General features: G+C 36.0%; 1 pseudogene; it reads right to left on the bottom strand.

Annotated features, from left to right (window-relative positions):
- Nucleotides 1-2465: 2465 nt before the first annotated feature.
- On the bottom strand, nucleotides 2466-18441 carry LOC112931008 (glyceraldehyde-3-phosphate dehydrogenase-like; annotated as a pseudogene).
- Between the last annotated feature and the right edge of the window lie 286 nt (nucleotides 18442-18727).

Below are 18727 nucleotides of genomic sequence, written 5' to 3'. Positions count from 1 at the left end.
AAAGTGTTTCCAGGCAGGATGCTAACACAAAATTAGCCATAAAGATAAGATTAATAGACAGTACTAGATTAAAGTTATGAATTTCAGTTTATTAAGTAGTACTATTAAGAAAATGAAAAGGTGAGCCTATAAATGTGAAAAGATATTTATGCAATTCATATCCAATAAAAGACTCATAAACAGAGTTCCTAAAGAAATCCTACAAATCAGTATGAAAAAATAAAATCATAGTATACAAGAGAAAAGTAGGCAAATGACTTGAAGCGCACATCATCAAAGTGAATAATAGACAGTAAAACCACTATGTGATTCCACTACACATATACACTCAAATTGCTAAAATAAAAACTACAGACAGTATAAAATTTTGGTGGGGATATGTAATAAAAGGAACACCTGTATACATCTGGTAAGAGCATAAATATGATCAACTATATTAGAAAACCGTTTGATACCATCTATAAAGTTGACCTCTGCTTACCCTATGATCCAGCATTTCCACTCATGTTGGCTGAGACACATACAAGAATGTGCTGCATTAACCACTGAAAGAAAACAACTCAAATGTATATTAATAGAGTTGCACATTCATACAATGGAATATCATACCTCAATAAGAAGGAACTATATATGCTACATGCAGCCACATGGATGAATCACACAAAAATAATGTTGAATGAAGCAGACACAAAGAAATACATATCATGAAATTCCATTTTTAAGAGTTCAACAACATGTAAACGTAACATATTGGTTAGATGTTAAATTTGTGGTTACATTTTAGGGAGTATACGCTTGGTAGGGAGGTGGAGACACTCTTGTGATGCCACTAATATTCTACTTTTTGGCCTTGTTGGCTATTAGTGAATGTCTTCTTTGTGAATATTCATGAATGTGTCACTTAAAATTTGTGCATTGTTTGCCTGTAAGCTACACTTCAAAAAAATTTTTAGCCAATGTATTCAAAGGAATTAATTGAATATTAGGCAAGGTGGAAATTCTTGCTAGTATTTGGCCCCAGTCTATTAAATGTATCCTTATTTACATGTTTGTAAGCTGTCCCCTAAACACATACCTTGTAATTGCTGTTTTGGTTTCATCACTGTTATTCATTTTGAATTTTCTACCCTTTACCAAAATACTTTTAGCTCTTTGACACCTGACTCAAATCTACAAAATGAATTGTTCTTGTTTTAATTCTCAAGTCTATCATCGTTATTCAGGTCCTTATTTCTCTAAAACTAAATAGGCTTTTATGATCTCCCTCTTTTTCAATCTATTCTAATTGGACATAGTATACAGATTGATTTTCCTAAATTACTCTCATGATTTCCTAATAATCTCCCCCAAAGAAAAAATTGTATTTTTCAATTGCACTCTGATTTAAGTTCAAACTTTTTAGTCTTGTATTCAAGGCTTTTTGTGATACCACAGCATCATATATTTCCAGTTTTTAAGTGAACACACAATGCAAGTATTCTAGATTACTGTCTGTTTTCTTATAATAAATTGTGCCTTCTTTCTGTGGCATTACAAATATCATTCCCCCCTCTGCATGAGATGTTCTGAACTTCCAACTTCATTGGTGACTAAATGTCACTTACATAAATATTTTGAGAACTTACTATGTTTGGACAAAACAAAAAGATGAAGAAAATTAAAAATGTTCCTTAAAGGGACGCCTGGGTGACTCAATGGTTGAGCTTCTGTCTTTGGCTTAGAGGGTGATCTTGGAGTCCTGGGATCAAGTCCTACATTGGGCTTCTTGCATGGAGCCTGCTTCTCCCTCTGCCAATGTCTCTGCCTCCCTCTCTCTGTGTCTTTCATGAATACATAAATAAAATCTTTTTTAAAAATGTCCCTTCAAGAAGCTAACATTTGATATGGGAAGCCCAGAGATAAATGTGAATTTGGCAAATCCTTAGTTTTTGAAGCTCTACACAAGCCAAATTGTATTCTTCAGTGTCACTGGTTGTGAGCTTTTGCTGTGTGCCCCTGTCTTATTGGCTCCTCTTCATAGTTATTCTTTACCAAACCCTAATATAATTTTATTTTAGTAACTTTAGTAATTAATAGTTTTTGAACAGGAGAAATATTACAAGGGTTTTACAATTTATATGTTAATTGTTTTCTTTCAATTCAAATAGAGGACAACATGAGTTTAGAATTGTCACACAGTATCTCTTTCTCTAAATTATGGCTGAAAAATATGTGCTTATTCATTTTTCATTTTGAGGGCTACAGTATACTTTATTGATGATATACGATAAGGTAGAGGCTACCCAATCTCCTCCTCTTCTTTAGGGGGTGTGGGATAGAAACTGTGTAGAGGTTGAGAGATTCTCAGTGTTTGGGGGGATGAGTTGGGGCAAAGACTCCTCAGCAGTTGAAGGCTGCTCTCTTCTTCATGCTCTCTCTGCGGGTTCATGGTCCAAGAGGCCATCTGGACCTCCAAAGTCCACAGCTCAGTTGATATAGTCAAATTCATTGTCATACCAGGAAACGAGCTTGACAAAGTGGTCATTGAGAGCAATGCAAGCCCCAGCATCAAAGGTGGAAGCATGGGCATTACTGTTAAAAGAGACAATCTGATCCTCAGTGTAGCCCAGAAAGCCCTTGAGGGAGACTTTTGATGCCTGCTTCACCACCTTCCTGATTCATCCTTAGTTTTTGAAGTTCTACATGAGGCAAGTTGTATTTGACAGCTTTCTCCAGGTGGCAGGTTAGGTCCACAACTGACACTTTGGGTGTGGGGACATAGAAGGCCATGCCAGTGATCTTCTTTCACATTCAGCTCAGGGAGGACCTTAGCAGGGCCAGAAGAAGCAGGGATGATGTTCTGGGCAGCCCCTTGGCCATCACACCACAGCTTCCGAAAGGGGCCATCCACAGTCTTTTGGGTGGCAGTGATGGTATAGGCTGTGATCCTGAGTCCCTTGAGGATTCAAAGCTGTCATGGATGACCTTGGCCAGAGGAGCCAAGCAGTTGGTTGTGCGGGAGGTATTGTTGATAATCTTCAGGGAGTTGTCATACTTCTCATGGTTCATGCCTGTTACAAACATGGGGGCATTAGCAGAAGGCAGAGATGATGACCCTCTTAGCCTCATCCTTCAAATTAATCCTAGCCTTCTTCATAGTGGTGAAGATCTCAGTAGACTCAATAACATACTCAGCACCAGCATCAGGTGCTGAGTTGTCAGGATCTTACTCTTGGAGTATAAAGATGGGCTTTCCACTGATGACAAGTTTCCTATTCTCAACCTTGACTGTGCTGTTGAAATTGCCATGGGTGGAATCATACTAGAACATGTAGATCACATAGTTAAGATCAATGAAAGGGTCATTGATGGTGACAATACCCACTTTTCCAAAGTTAAAAGCAGCCCTGGCATCCAGGAGCCCAATACAGCCAAATCCATTTATTCTGACCTTCACATCATGTCTTGTGATGCAGCTGGAATTGCTGCATCCCAACAGATGTGGCTGTCTGTCAAACAGAAAGGAGCAGGGAGCCAATATATGCTTTTTAAAATCTATGGAAACCACTTGCGGCAAAGACAGGCAGTCAAATTACCATACAAAGCTCAGTGTCTCCTGTGTTCCTGTTAGGCTTAGGAATGTTTATCTCATTTGAGAATGTGGTTAGAATTAAGCATAATGAATGCATATTTTACATACAATGTCAAAATCCCTTAAAAATATCCTAGGCTTTGACAGTATGCAATTTATTTTATGTAAGAGCTATTTTTAGTGAGACAGTCATTATACCTAATCTGGAAGAATGGTGCTATAGAAGAAAGCACAAATGAATTTGTAAGGAAATGCAGAGATAAAAACAATTATGACTAGAAGAAACAGACTCAACTTCATAGAGAAGATAGCATTCGACTTGAGCCTTCAAACATGAACAGAATTCAAGGGGGAAGAAGAGAAGCAACAATTATAAGCTGAGGGGACTCCATAAGAAGAAACAAAGAGGTCTGAAAGTAATGGAGATAAGAAACAGGACCTGAGAGTGTTGAGTCCAGCTGATTATTCAACAACAGCGGGGGAAGAGGTTATGAGCATGAGCTACCTGAAAATTTTTACGTTTTAAGCATAAGCAGAGGAAGACAAGGCAGGAAAGGGAACAAAGAAAGAGTATTATCAGAGAAGGTGAAGCAAACTAAGTTATTTGTTATCATCTACATTGAAAGAAGGAAGCCAATGAGGAGGGGCTAGTCAATAGATTCAAATGCTATGGAATGCAATTGCAGACTGAACAAAGAATTATCAGTTTGATTTGGCAGTCCGTACGGTTATGAGATGTTTGCCGGAATGTTAGTTTGATGGAGGCATGGGCCAGAATGAAGCAGAATGGGAACCAAATGGGAGAATGCATGGAAGTAAAGATCTAGCTCAAAAAATTTTGTTTGTATTCTATCATAAACTTAGAATGATTATTCTCTCTCACTGGACTCCCTTAATCCTTAGTTTGTATCATTTATTGATACTTTTAATGATATCATATGGCTTGTGGATATTTGTTGACACATTTTATCTCCTTATAGTGGTTGGTACCTATTTTTATGTACTTCATAACATAAAAAGAGTTCTTATATAATATGCTCAATGATTAACATTTAGATAGTGTATCATTCTGTAAGATTCCAACCATTTCATAGTTATGTAAGATATTTACACTGACCACTCTAATCTTTTCTTGCTCTACTGAACTATGGTATTTATTATCTACAGGCACTCCTCAGAGATGTTTACACTATACTGTAGTGTATTAAGTGTGCAATAGTGTTACATCTAAAAAAACAATGTACATCCCTTAATTAAAATACTTTATTGATAAAAAGTGCTAACCATCATCTGAGTTTTCAGTGAATTCTAATTTTCTTCTGGTGGAAGTTCTTGCCTAGATGTTTAAGGCTCCTGACTGATTAGGGTGGTGCTTGCTGAAGGTTAGTGTGGCTGTGGCCATTTCCTAAAATAAGCTGACAATGAAGTTTGTCACATTGATGGACTCTTCTTGTGTGATTTCTCTATAGCATGTGAAGCTATTTGATAGCATTTTACCCACAATAGAACTTTTTTCATAATTGGAGTCAGTCCTCTCAAACCCTGCCACTGCTTTATCAACTAGGTTTATATAATATTCTAAGTCCTTTGTTGTCATTTCAACAATTTTCACAGCATTTCCACCAGGGGTAGTTTCCATCTCAAGAAACCACTTTCCTTGTTCGTCCATAAGAATCAAGTCCTCATCCATTCAGGTTTGAACCTGAGATTGCATCAATTTGGTCACATCTTCAGCTTCACATCTAATTCTAGTTCTTTTGCTATTTCCACTATGTGTGCAGTTACTGCCTCCACTGGTCTTAAGCCCCTCACAGTCATTCATAAGGGTCGGAATTGACTTCTTCCAAACTCCTATTTATGTTGATATTTTCATCTCTTTCCCTGAATCACAAATGTTCTTATTGGCTTCTAGAATAGTGAATTCTTTCCAGACAGTTTTAAATTTATTTGCCCAGATCCATCAGAGGAATCACTCTCTATGAAGCTATAGCCTTACAAAATGTATTTCTTAAATCATAAGACTTGAATCCATGGTTGTGGAATAGATGTTGTGTTAACAGGCATGAATACAACATTAATCTCATTGTCCATCTACATCACAACCCTAGGGTGACCAGGAGCATCCTCGAGCAGTAATATTTTGAAAGGAATATTTCTTTCTGAGCAGTGGTTTTCAAGAGTGAGCTGAAAACATTCAGAAAACCATGTTGTAAACAGATGTGCTGTCATCGAAGCTTCTTTTTTCCATTTATAGTGCACAGGCAGAGTAGATTTAACATAATTCTTAAGGGTCTTAGGATTTTCAGAATTGTAAATGAGCAATGGCTTCAACTAAAAGTCACTCAGATGCATCAGCCCCTAATAAGAGTCAGCCTGTCCTATGTAGCTTTGGAAGCCAAGCATTGACTTCTCCTCTGTAGCTATGAAAGTCCTAGATGGCATCTTTTTCCAAAAAGAAAGATGGCTGCTTCAACTCTATTGAAAATCTGTTGTTCAGTGTAACCAATTTCATTAATGATCTTAGCCAAATCTTCTGGATAATTTGTAGTAGCTTCTATATCAACATTTGCTGATATTTGATATTTGCTTCTATATCATCAAATGCGTGTTGTGGAGATGATTTCTTGTCTTCAAATTCATGAGCCAACCTCTATGAGCTTCAAACTTTTCATCTGTAGCTTTCTCAGCTCTCTCAGACTTCATAGAATTGAAGAGAGCAAGGACCTTGCTCTGGCATAGGCTTTGGTTTAAGAGAATGTTGTAGCTGGTATGATCTTCTATTCAGACCACTGTCCATATCAGCAATAAGGTTGTCTGCTCTCATCATACATTTGTGTGTTTCCTGGAGAAGCACTTTTAATTTCCTTCAAGAACTTTTCCTTTGCATTCACATCTTGGCTAAACATTTGGTGCAGAAGACCTAACTTTCTGCCTAGCTCAGCTTTTGACATGCCTTCCTCAATAAACTTAATCATTTCTAGCTTTTGATTTAAAGTGGGAGGTGGGGACGCCTGGGTGGCTCAGCAGTGGCGTGTCTTCCTTCAACTCAGGGCATGATCCTAGAGACCTGGGAGCAAGTCCCACATTGGGCTCCCTGCATGAAGCCTGCTTCTCCTTCTGCCTGAGTCTCTGCCTCTCTCTCTCTCTCTCTCTCTCTCTGTGTGTGTCTCATGAATAAATAAGTAAAACATTAAAAAAAGAAAGAAAAATGGTGCCAATAGACTTGAATAAATAAATAAAATCTTAAAAAAAATAAAGTGAGAGGTGTGTGACTTTTCCTATCACTTGAACACTTAGAGGTGATTGCAGGGTTAATAGTTGGTCTAATTTCAATATTATTGTGTCTCAGGGAACAGAGAAGCTTGAGGAGAGGGAGAGAGTTAGGGGGACAGTAGGCTGGTGGAGCAGTCACAACACATATCACACTGATCTGTTGTTTCCCATATTATATGGATGTGGTTTGTGGTCCTCCAAAACAATCACAATAGTAATATTAAAGATTAATGATCACAGATCACCATAACAAATATAATAATGATGAAAAAGTTTGAAATATTACAGGAATTATCAAAATGTGACACCAAGACATGAAGTGAAAAAGTGCTGTTAGAAAAATGGTGCCAGGGCAGCCCAGGTGGCTCAGCGGTTTAGCTCTGCCTTCAGCCCAGGGCCTGATCCTGGAGACCCGGGATTGAGTCCCATGTTGGGCTCCCTGCATGGAGCCTGCTTCTCCCTCTGCCTGTGTCTCTGCCTCTCTCTCTCTCTCTCTCTGTGTGTGTCTCTCATGAATAAATAAGTAAAAAAAAGAAAGAAAGAAAGAAAGAAAGAAAGAAAGAAAGAAAGAAAGAAAGAAAAATGGTGTCAATAGACTTGCTCAACACAGGGTCACCCAAGCCCTTGGTTTGTAAAAAAATAAATAAATAAATAAATAAATAAATAAATAAATAAATATCTGTAACATACAATAAAGCAAAGTACAATAAGACAAAAAGTGTCTATATATCTATATATCAGATATATAGAAGTGTGTGAATATTACATTTATTTTATTATTTTTTAAAGATTTTATATATTTATTCACGAGAGATACAGAGAGAGAGGCAAAGACATAGGCAGAGGGAGAAGCAGGCTCCCTGTGGGGAACCCAGTGTAGGACTTGATCCCAGGACTCCGGAATCACACCCTGAGTGGAAGGCAGATGCTCAACCACTGAGCTACCCAAGCATCCCCACATTTTTTTGGATTACCCATTGGGTCTGGCAGATCCTCAAGATATTGACTGTTCTATTCAGTTTAAGGCCCCCTTCCTAGCACCATTAGCTTGCTTCTCCAAAACCAATTATACCAACAAAACCAAACCAAGCTAGGCCAAATCCAACCACATCAAGTCATATTAAACGCAAATGAAATTGAACTAAACTCAAACATAACAAGCCGGATAGTCCTGAATTCCTCTGCTTATATTTGTGAACTGTTTATAGATATTATTCCTATTCCCATATCTCTGAATGAGCTTTTGAGTATCAATTTGAAAATTTTCTTTGGAAATGATTTTCTGTATTTCTAGAAACAACCCTGGGTGTTTACCCAGAGCAACTAAATGGAGGCTACTCAAGGTTGTTACCTAGGAACCTGGTGAATATATCAGTCGAGATTACTAGAGACTAATTCTAAGTTTCTATGTTAAACAGTCTTAAAAATTTAATGATAGAGAAAATTCTGAACTAGTTATTTCCTTAAAAAAGTCTTCTAAGACATTTTTAGAATACTAGACAAATACCCTCAGTCCCTGGTGGTTTTTTTTTTTTTTTAATTTTTAAAAAGAGAAATAAAAAAGGTGGAATGGATGGATTAGGTAAAAGTTGAAACTGAACATTTAGGGCATCTCAGCTAGCACCAAATCAATTATATCACTTTTTTTTTATCCTTCACCTAAAAACCATCTGGGGCTGTCATATAGACTCAGCCTCTAAGCACTGTCAAGCAGGAATTGTCCAGATTGTCAAAAACACATGCCTTATACCACTTATACAACACTTGTATAAAGAAGGCAACTTATACAACAATGGGTAAAATTATATAGTGTTCAGGAAGTCCGTAAGTATGAATAGCTCTAGGATAATGTAAATGTTTATAAAGCACAGTCAGCAGTTAGAGATTTCACACCTTCTTCCACCAAACACCTAATTTATTTTTTTTCTTAAATTTTTTTTATATTATATTTTCAATGTCAGAACATTTTAGGGACTAAACTAAATACATTTTGCTCTTTTTTTCAGATTTCAACAGTCTTACCTATGTTTTTGGTTGCCTCTCTTTCACCCATCACAGATTTTTAGAAGTGCAAAATCATTAGAGATCTTTTTCTTTTTTTATTATGTAAGGGAGATGGAGGGGCGTGGAGGGAATCCACAATGATTTTAGATTACAGAAATTGTATTTTGGTTATTAGTAATTAGAGTCTTGTTGCTCAATTTAATCCATGTATTTTGAGTGCTCTTAGAGTTTCATTCATTTGACTAATCACTATAAATGGGCTAACTAAGCATGAAGAATATAGTTTCAGGTGTCATAGAATTTACCAGCTAATCTGATTTGATAGATGAATAAGCATCTATGAATCCTAATTTTAAGGATAGTTCTCAAAAATGGAAATGATTTTAGGAGAAAAATAGGACTAGGGATTTTTTTTTCTCTCTATGATTCAAATATGGACGCAAATGTTTGAACTCATTCATAAGATCTATAATCATCTAAGGATGTTCATTAATCTTTATGATGTTAATTCTATATCATCTTTGGTCTCTAGCATATTGTACCTCTATTCACATATTTTTCAAAATTCTCAATCTCTCTTGCCAACACGGCATTTTGAGGCCTAATTATTTTCTTGACTCATTCTAGATCCTTTGAGGCAATGAGCAGAGGGATATCCTATGTGTTAAGGCAATATCTTTAAGGAATTAATTATTAAATGGCTTGTTCTGAAGATGCCCTGAGTTACATGTTAGGACAATTTTATTTTGTTCTCATCTTAATGCAACCTTACAAAACCAAAATACTTCATTGGAGAGGAAGACAATTGCAAAGGTAAATCTTTGACTTAGTTACTCACACATTCTTGGTATTATTCCTCGGGTTAGTATAGATGATCATTTTAATGTGCATTTACCAATCATCAACACACTTTACAGAGGATAAGTCTTGGGAAGTTAAGAGCAGATGACTTCCAAATGCCATTGCAGTTCTTCTATGTGATGACATATGATTGTTACTACGTAGGTGAGCAAGCTTATAGGCACAAGAACAGATAACTAAAGCCATCACAAGCCCACATTTGAAAAGGGGCCAGCAATAACTTTGAGTTCCTTCACATTTAGAATTAGATGATTTATTCACCTCTCTTTATATATTATTTTAAATGTTATTTATTCACTCAGAAAAATGCCATGAACAGCTGGTTCATATTTTCCTTTTGGGTAATTTCCTTCAGTAACTGTGGAAAAGAACTGGTATGAAATTAAAATCCTTCCTTGTTCTCTGGAAAATCATGTACTCGATGATTATGATGCTTCAAACTTGGATCCACAGACATGTAATCGTGAACTTCGGAGAGATACTGCTGTAAAAGTCAGCTTACCTCTTTTCTTCTCACTGCAAAAGCTTGTTTGGAATTTGTTTGTTTGGAACCTCTTTTTGTTTTTCTGTAGTGCCTTTCCAGTTCCATTAAAATAGTGACTCTCTTTCTCTTTCTTTCTTTCTTTCTTTCTTTCTTTCTTTCTTTCTTTTCTTTCTCTTTCTTCTTTCTTTCTCTTTCTTCTTTTTTTTTCTGAAGCTAATTAATGTTGTTATCATTAAACCCTTAAAATGAAGGCAAGTATACTTAAGTTTCTCCATTTAAAATGTTTGGTTATAGGGGCACCTGGGTGACTCAGTCGGTTAAGTGTCTGCCTTCAGCTCAGGTCATGATCCCGAGGTCCTGGATAGAGAAGAGTAGTCATCCGGCTCCCAGCTCTCCCTCTGTCCTTCCCCCTCCTCATGTTCTCTTTCGCTCTCTTGCAAAAATAAATCTACCAACCCCAAAAGCAAAAAACAAAAAAGGGAAAATGTTTGGTTATAAGTAAGTGACAGAACAGTATATAACATATATTAAAGAGCAAGGATAAAATATTTATCAATATTACCTTTTATCTTAAACCTCTGATATATGGAACACTTGGCACCCTTCAGAAGTCCTGTAGGTCTTTTTGACCACGGGGAGTTTGAGCTTCTCAGACTGGCTAAGAAACATAGAGCGAGGCTGCTGAAGATTGGAAAAAGAGCTTGAGGTCAGAGGTCGACACAGTGAGGGAGTTTGCTCTTTAAGAGGTTATCTGTGGATCTGCAAAGCCAAAGTATAATTGGGTTTTGTGATGTGATTTTAGTGTGTAATTGTATATGATCTTAGATAGTTTCAAAGACAAGCTTGGAAGATTTTTCTAACCTGTTTGTGATAGCAATTTTAGGGTTTGTGTGCAATCTTGGATGGACAATTCAGAATGATCAAAAAGAGCCATCAGAAGTGATACAGCAAGTACTTGATTCATTTTAATGATAATTGGCACATTGATTTTAATGTAATGTTTTCTTTCTTTTTAGGACATTGCATTGACTGTGAAAATAAAGATATTTAGTTTGTATGATGGGTAGCAGTATAGCCAATTTTATATCATCATCATAGTTCTGTGTTCCAGAGTCTGAACTTTACCGAGGATTACTGAATCACTACGAGGAAAGAAAAAAGTTAGAGTATTGCAATTGAATATCTGGGATTTTTTTTTGCCACTAAATTTGTCAAGTTTCTGATTCCTGAATATTCTAAACATGGGAAATAAACATTTCCTTATTGTTTTAGTTGTTTAGGGCTGCCTTGATTAAGCTGTCACTGCTGTCAGTTATGTTCTTATAAGCCTGGTTGGATCTATTTCATGTTAGGAAAAAGCTCAGATAAATCCAGGAAAGCTTAATGTTTATCCAATGTGAAAATAATTACTCAAAAGTGTTATTCTTAATCCAGATAATTAGAGTGAGGAAGGCAAGATCAGTGTCATTGTGAATTATGCCCTGGCAATTGACTCTTGGTCCTTGTAAGTTTCAGGTGAAGATGTGAATGGATAAAGGTTAGATTAAACATAATCCAAAGTAGCTGCAACCTTAATCTGTTATGATACAAGGATGATCACTTAAAAAGAGCTGGATTGTGGGATTGTTTCTGGTTGGATAAGATGCCGCTCGACTGGGACTAGTCTTAAAACATGCTTAGCACCATGTCACTGCAGCTGTAAGCACTTGTGCACGACTACAGACTGCCACAACTAACAGGCGCTCCTGGGCTCAAGCTGCATGTTGGCGCATCATACTTTCACAATAGCTGGGCTTCACATTAACGTGCCTTCCAATGGTCTGCATGGAGAAAATATTTCCTGTGACCTTTGTGGCATCTCTTCTTGGTTGTAATAAGCATGGATTTGAAATCTGCTAAAACTGCAGCCATTTGTTAACTTACGCAATTAGAGCACATATTTGTAACTGACCTTATTTTTGCTGTTTCAACACAAAAACTCTATTGTAAGTATGATTCTTTTAAGGTATTTCACCCTGTTTGTAGAACTAGTTATCTATTAAGTATTTCGAAAATAAAGTTAGGCTTTTCTAAATAATTCTGTGGAGTTCATTTTTTTGTTGTTGTTGTTGAAGTACTGGCAATGAGATCCATAAGCCTTTAAAAGGCATGATGAAAAATCCACCCATTTTTTAATTGAAAGTAAAAAAAATATTTGGAGTTTCATCTATTTTTCTCAATAAATCTCAGAAATTTAATAAAATTTCTAAGTGGCTAAGTTGGTTTGCTTTCATTACAGAAAATGGAATAAAAATATTGTTATGTGAAATCTTATTGTCTAAACTGAAATGCATTCTATTTTATGACAAATGAATTTTAAATCATGTTTGAATATTTAATGATTTGTAATAGTTTATTCCTGTCCTCAGTAAAATTGTGTTGTGTCACATTTATTGTTGCTAAATAGTCAAGAAAATAACTAATGAAATGTAAAAGATAATAATGTGAATTTTGGGGGGTGCCTAGGTGGCTTAATCAGTTAAGCATCTGCCTTTGGCTCAGGTCATGATCTCAGGGTCTTGGGATCAAATCCTACGTTGGGCTCCCTGCTCAGCGGGGAACCTGCTTCTCTCTCTGCCTCTCTCTCCCCCTACTCCCTAATTGTGCTTTCTGCTCTCTCTTTCTCAAATAGATAAATAAAATCTTTTTAAAAATATGGATTTTTAAAATATATTTAGCTTGACTTGGAAGAGTTTTAAATGATTAGTTTGAATATTTTAATAAATATCACTGTGACATATCAATGTATTTTAACCTTCAAAAATCCAAATTTTATTCATCCAATACATGTTGTCCTCTGATAAGTATATAACATAATGTGCTATAAATGTACCAAAATGTTTTCTAATTATATTGATGGCTTTCATGCATATTTGTGCAAAGTTTGTTTTTCAAAGACCATAAATATTTGTTGGGCATTTACCACCCACATTAAGGCACTTCTTCCATATTTAAAAAAATTATTTAATAATTTCTGAAATTATTTCACAAATTATTAAATTTATGCAACTGATATTTTACTAAGGGCCTCTTATGTACCAAACAGTGGTCAGGGACTGTGACTGTAGCCTTGATCAAAACAAAGCCTCTGCTCCCCATGAGGCTCACAGCCTTGTGAGCAAAGAGAGAAAACAAGATAAAAAGTAAGTACATAATATGGAAAAGAGTAGTAAATACAATGAAGAAAAAAATGGATGCTTAGGGGTTTGAGAATGGGGCACAGTAGATCACTATTTAGATGGAAATATTGGGGATGGCGAAAAGGCCTGGAAAGTATGAGAGACTAAGTCATGTAATACTTACTCTTCACTAAGAGTGCATTAGCTTCCAGATTATTACTCTTTTTTGGTAAATAGAATAATTTACCGGGTAGATTTTTGTCAGGCATTCAAACATAGTTATCATTTCAGAATTTACTGATAAGTTTTGCCAGAGTACCAGGTTCTTCTCTGTATTTTTAAAAAAATTATTCAGACTTAGGGGCACCTGAGTGGCTCAGTGGTTGAGTATCTGCCTTCAGCTCAGGTCGTGATCCCTGGGTCCTGGGATCGAGTCTCATATCGGGCTCCCTGCATGGAGCCTGCCTCTCCCTCTGCCTGTGTCTCTGCCTCTCTCTGTGTGTCTCTCAGGAATAAATAAATAAAATCTTTAAAAAAATTACTCAGATTGAACAATCCTCACTAGCTTGTGGTTCTAAAATATTTGTAAACACATTTTGTGATTGATTTTGGAAACACACAAGTGTCTATCTTCCAGATGATGATGGAAAACATAGAGCTATCAGTCATCAAGAAAATGCAGTCATATTCTTGTATGAAAGAATAACAGCAAGAAAGAAGAATGTGTCTCGGTGCTGATTCAATTGTGTGTGAGTGCTACAGGCCAGAGGAATTCTGTTGTCACTGTGTGCTCTACCTTCTATAGATATAAGTCTTGTACTAGGCTTTGCCTTGTGAGTGAGATGACTTAATAGGTGTATGGGCCAGGGGATGCAGACATTTTGCTCACCTGAATTGTTGTCACTAGAACTCGTATTTTTTCCTAATTTTCAAAACACTATTTCATTGCATATATATCTAAAAGGAGTTGCACTTTAACTTTTTTGTTATTCATTTATATTTAAATGTAAACCTATTTTCCAGATAATCACTGCAGAAAAGAATCTGCTAAGGAAGGAAAGAGAGTGAACACGAAATTACTAAGTTCCTGGACAAAAAGAGGAGGGTAAGGGATAAACTGAAAAGAATACTTACAGAAAGGGGAGACTGATGTCACTAAAGACAACATTTATATCTTCACAGCTTTAGAACAAGGGCTTCTAGGACAAAATCTAGCCAATGGACTTCTTCATAGAAAAGAGAGAATAAGGCATAGTATAAAGTTAAAGTCGGATGAGAGTGCAGAGGTCCAGAAGGAAGAAGGCAACCTTTGCTCAGGTTCATACACAGTATCAGCAGAGCCAGAAGTACCTCCAGCATAGTGCATCATAGCAATGAATGGCTTCTGATGGGTGCAGACAGTCCCGAAATTATGAACAGGCAAAGTTTAAATAGTCAGTAAGCTTCCATTTTCTTATAAGAAAAAAAAGTTGTACTGAATAGTTAGGTTCATAATAGCTCTGAACCATAACAGTCCTGAGCCCCAAATTCTGAAGCCTCTGGACCATAATCATTCTTGAGCCTGTGTTGTCATAAGCTCAGAATCCTGTTGAACCCTGCATGGTTTTCCCTGCCTTTAAGCCTTGACTTTATAACCCAAAGTCTTGAGGTTTTTTGAGAAAGGGGACTACACAGAGATGATGGTTGCTGGAAAGATCCCAAAGCAGGGCCAGCTGGGGAGACCAGGGAACAGCCTCTGATTCTCTGGTGGTGGGAATAGGGTGGTGGGTGGGAACCTGGGCTCTAAGATCACCAGCAGTAGCTCTTAAAGATGTTGCTAGTGAGAATGGGATCACAGAGGTGGAATGACAACAATATTATTATGTTTTGGATAGCAACAAATCAAATGTGATTAGGGAAGAAATGGCCCTGGCCCTTATATTGGCACCATAGTCCCTTTTGTGTCTTGGGACAGGATGAAGGCATTATCTGTCCATGAGAGTAAATTAAAATGCCATAATTTTTGATAACTCATTTAGCAATAACTATTTGTCTTCATGAAAGTTAAATCCTCCCTCACTTGCAGAAGGAGAGAAGATTGTCATTGAACCTCATAATTACAGGCAATAGACGTTAAATAAAACAACCACCAGGGTTGAACCTAAACACAGAATGTTTGGCTTAGTAAAAGTCATGTTACTTAGCAGAACAAAGACAGAGGAAAGACACCACATGATCACCTCAACTGATTAAATATGGAAACAAATAAAAATTATTAATATATTAGAAATAGAAAGCAAAGCAACTTAATGAACACAAAAATATCATCAATTGTATTTTGTCAATTCTAAGGTGCATTTTACATTTGTTTGTATCTTAGGTATGATTAAATAAATCATTTTGCTTGAAGGTGATCGACTATGCCCAATCCTCTAAACTAAGAAACAAAGGACAAAAGTAGTCACTATTACTATTAATTATTTAACTTCTTCTAAAGTTTCTTGACAAGAAAATAACAAAAAGCAGATATAAAAGATGTGACTATCAGGAAGAAAAAAATCCATCATAATTAACAGAGTATAAGATTGTATTTCTAGAAAACCCAAAATGGTCAGCTGATAAACTATTAGAACTAGTAAGGACATTTATTAAGTGGAAGGATATAAAATAAATGTGTAATATTGATAACCAATTACAGCTTTATTGCTTGCTTTCTAAGCGAAGAAATGATGCTTCCATTGAGATATAAAAAGGTATTTTTGAATAGTTGTGAAAATTATTTATGTTAAAACACCCAAAGCATAATAAAAAGACAAAAATAACTTGGAAAAACATTAGCAATATGCATGACAGACTGAGAAATAGAATTATTAAATGCAAAGAACTCAGAAATTGAAGGTAATGGCTTCCACTGGAAAATGGCAAAAATGTAAAGGGATAAATCACAAAATACAACCAACACTAATTTATGAAAAAGAGAAAGCTCTCTCTCTCATTGTTATTAAAATTAAAATAACTCTAAAGTATTACTTCTTTTCTGTGTTTGTCATCTATTCCTGTGCAATAAATTATCACCAAATTTAGTGGCTGAACAACAAACATTTATTACCTTATTGTTTTCTGTGGGTGAAGAATCCAGGTGTGGCGGTTCCTTTAGCTCAGAATCTCTTACAAGGTTGCAGTGGAGATGTCAGTTGGAGGAACAGGAATCATCTCATGATTCAACCAGGAGAATATCTGATCTTAACATCACTCATGTGGCTGTTGGCAGACCTCTGGTTCTCGCTGGCTATTGGCCAGAGATATTACTTCCTTTGCCTTACACATCTTTTCATAGGACTACTCACAACTGGCAACTTTCAGCAGACTGAAGCATCTGAGAGAGGGAGAAGAAGAGGGCCCAGCATGAGGAGGAGTAGGAGGGAGTATGTGGATGCCCAAGATGAAGCTATCGTCTTTAAACAACCTAATTTTGGAAGTGATGTCCCATTGCTTCTTCAATATTCTTTTGAACAGAACTAAATCAGGAATTCAGCCCAACTCAAGGGGAGGGAATCACACAAGGATGTGAATACCTGAGGGCAGGGATCACTGGGGAGGGCTACTTTAGAGTCTGAGCATTCGCAACTCCCATTAACCAGCAAAGCTGAAAAATAAACACTTAAAAAAATCAACTGGTGAAAATCTGGTGTTGGAAAAGGTGAGGAGAAATATATCCCAGTAAGAATGATATATTGATCTAAACTTTTGGGAGAATATTTATCTAAAAAATCAATAAAATTTATAGTCCTGGTCCATAATTACGTTTGTAGAAATTTATCATAAAGACAAAAAGAAGAGACACCACAAAGATTTGTATAAAGGAATGTACATCAGAACCTGATTTATAATAACAAAATGTAGTTAACCAACTCTTATGAATAAAGGAAAGATGAAATAATTTATAGTGAAATAGACTGGAATATTTTAGTCACTTAATTATGTTTCCAAAGTATATTTCACATTAGAAAAGGAATTAGCATTAGAAAGCCTTACAATATTTTTAAACAAAAATGCAAACTACTGTGTAGTATGATATTTTATTATATTGAAATATTGATTTTAAATAAATAAAAATATAAATATACATATATAGAGAGAGAGACAGGGAGACAGAGACATAGAAAGAGATACAGAGATATACATAAAATTATTACCATTATATATCTTTGGTAAGAAGATTAGAGATTTAGAAGTGAAACTTTTAAAGACACTTTTGGTTTATAAAAATGTCTATGTACAAAAAAGGAATTTTCCCAACATTTTCTTTTGCTCCTTCATTTTCTCCTGCCAATGCAAAGTAGAGGGTTCTGATTTAATGTAAAGACATGATTAGCTGTGTTGGCAACAGTATGTCCAGTCATTCTAATTGGTGGTATGCCACATGATGGACAGAACCAAAACTATGGTATACCACAGAACTGGGAGCAGTTTCCATACCTCAAGGCCCAGTATTAGTCTTGGCTAAAATACTATGTGATGATAACAAATGCTATACTTTAAAAGTAATTTCATGTTGGCATACATTTAACATCATTTGATTCTTTTTAGCTAAAGTTACTGTTTTAGTTATGCTTCTAATGTAGAATCTAGTATAAATCTGCTTTCAAAAAGTTAAATCTCACAACTCTCCTCAGTTAGTATTTTTCAAACCACCATAATGTGTTTGAAATTAGAGTAGGTAAGCATTTGAAACAAAGAGATTAATCAGGAACATGCTTATTTTTTACTTTCATGATTTTAGATGTCCACTTAGAGATTTCACCTATAATTAAATCCAGTCCATTACATCATCCTATGGAAATAATTTCTTTAACCTCAGCCTTTCCTGCTCGACTGTGAGAAACATGAGGGCAGGACATTATTTGTCTCACTCATCTATTTCCAATACTTCCTATTGGAAGCCTGGAGCTTAGCAGGGACACAATATTTTTTATTAATTGAATGAGTGAATGAATAACAAAGCTCTGGGTACTTGAGTTTGTTTGTAGTAACATGTCTAGGACATATTACCTTGTTTCCATCCTTTCCAAGACAGGAAATTTCGGAATCCATAACGATGTTTTTTTCATTTTGATAACATTCCTTTTCCCAATGTCCCCACCTCACCAACCTCTTCCCCCCCACACAGAAAGTACCAAGAAAGGGAGATAATTGTCTAAATAACAGACTAAACAATAACAAATTCTGGGGGGAGATTTGACACAAAATAACTGATATATCTTCCTTTTCCAGTAATTTTGTTAAACGGATTGGTTTTTTGGTCATTATGCTTCTATGTACATCAAACTCCCATGGAGTTCAATTTGAATATGTGTGTATGTGTGTGTGCATTTGAGTGTGGCAAGTAGAATAGTG

This window comes from Vulpes vulpes, chromosome 4 (genome assembly GCF_048418805.1).
Source record: "Vulpes vulpes isolate BD-2025 chromosome 4, VulVul3, whole genome shotgun sequence".
NCBI classification, from domain to species: domain Eukaryota; kingdom Metazoa; phylum Chordata; class Mammalia; order Carnivora; family Canidae; genus Vulpes; species Vulpes vulpes.
The sequence above is the reverse complement of the archived record's forward strand: the minus strand, read 5'-3'. Positions and strand labels throughout refer to the sequence as shown.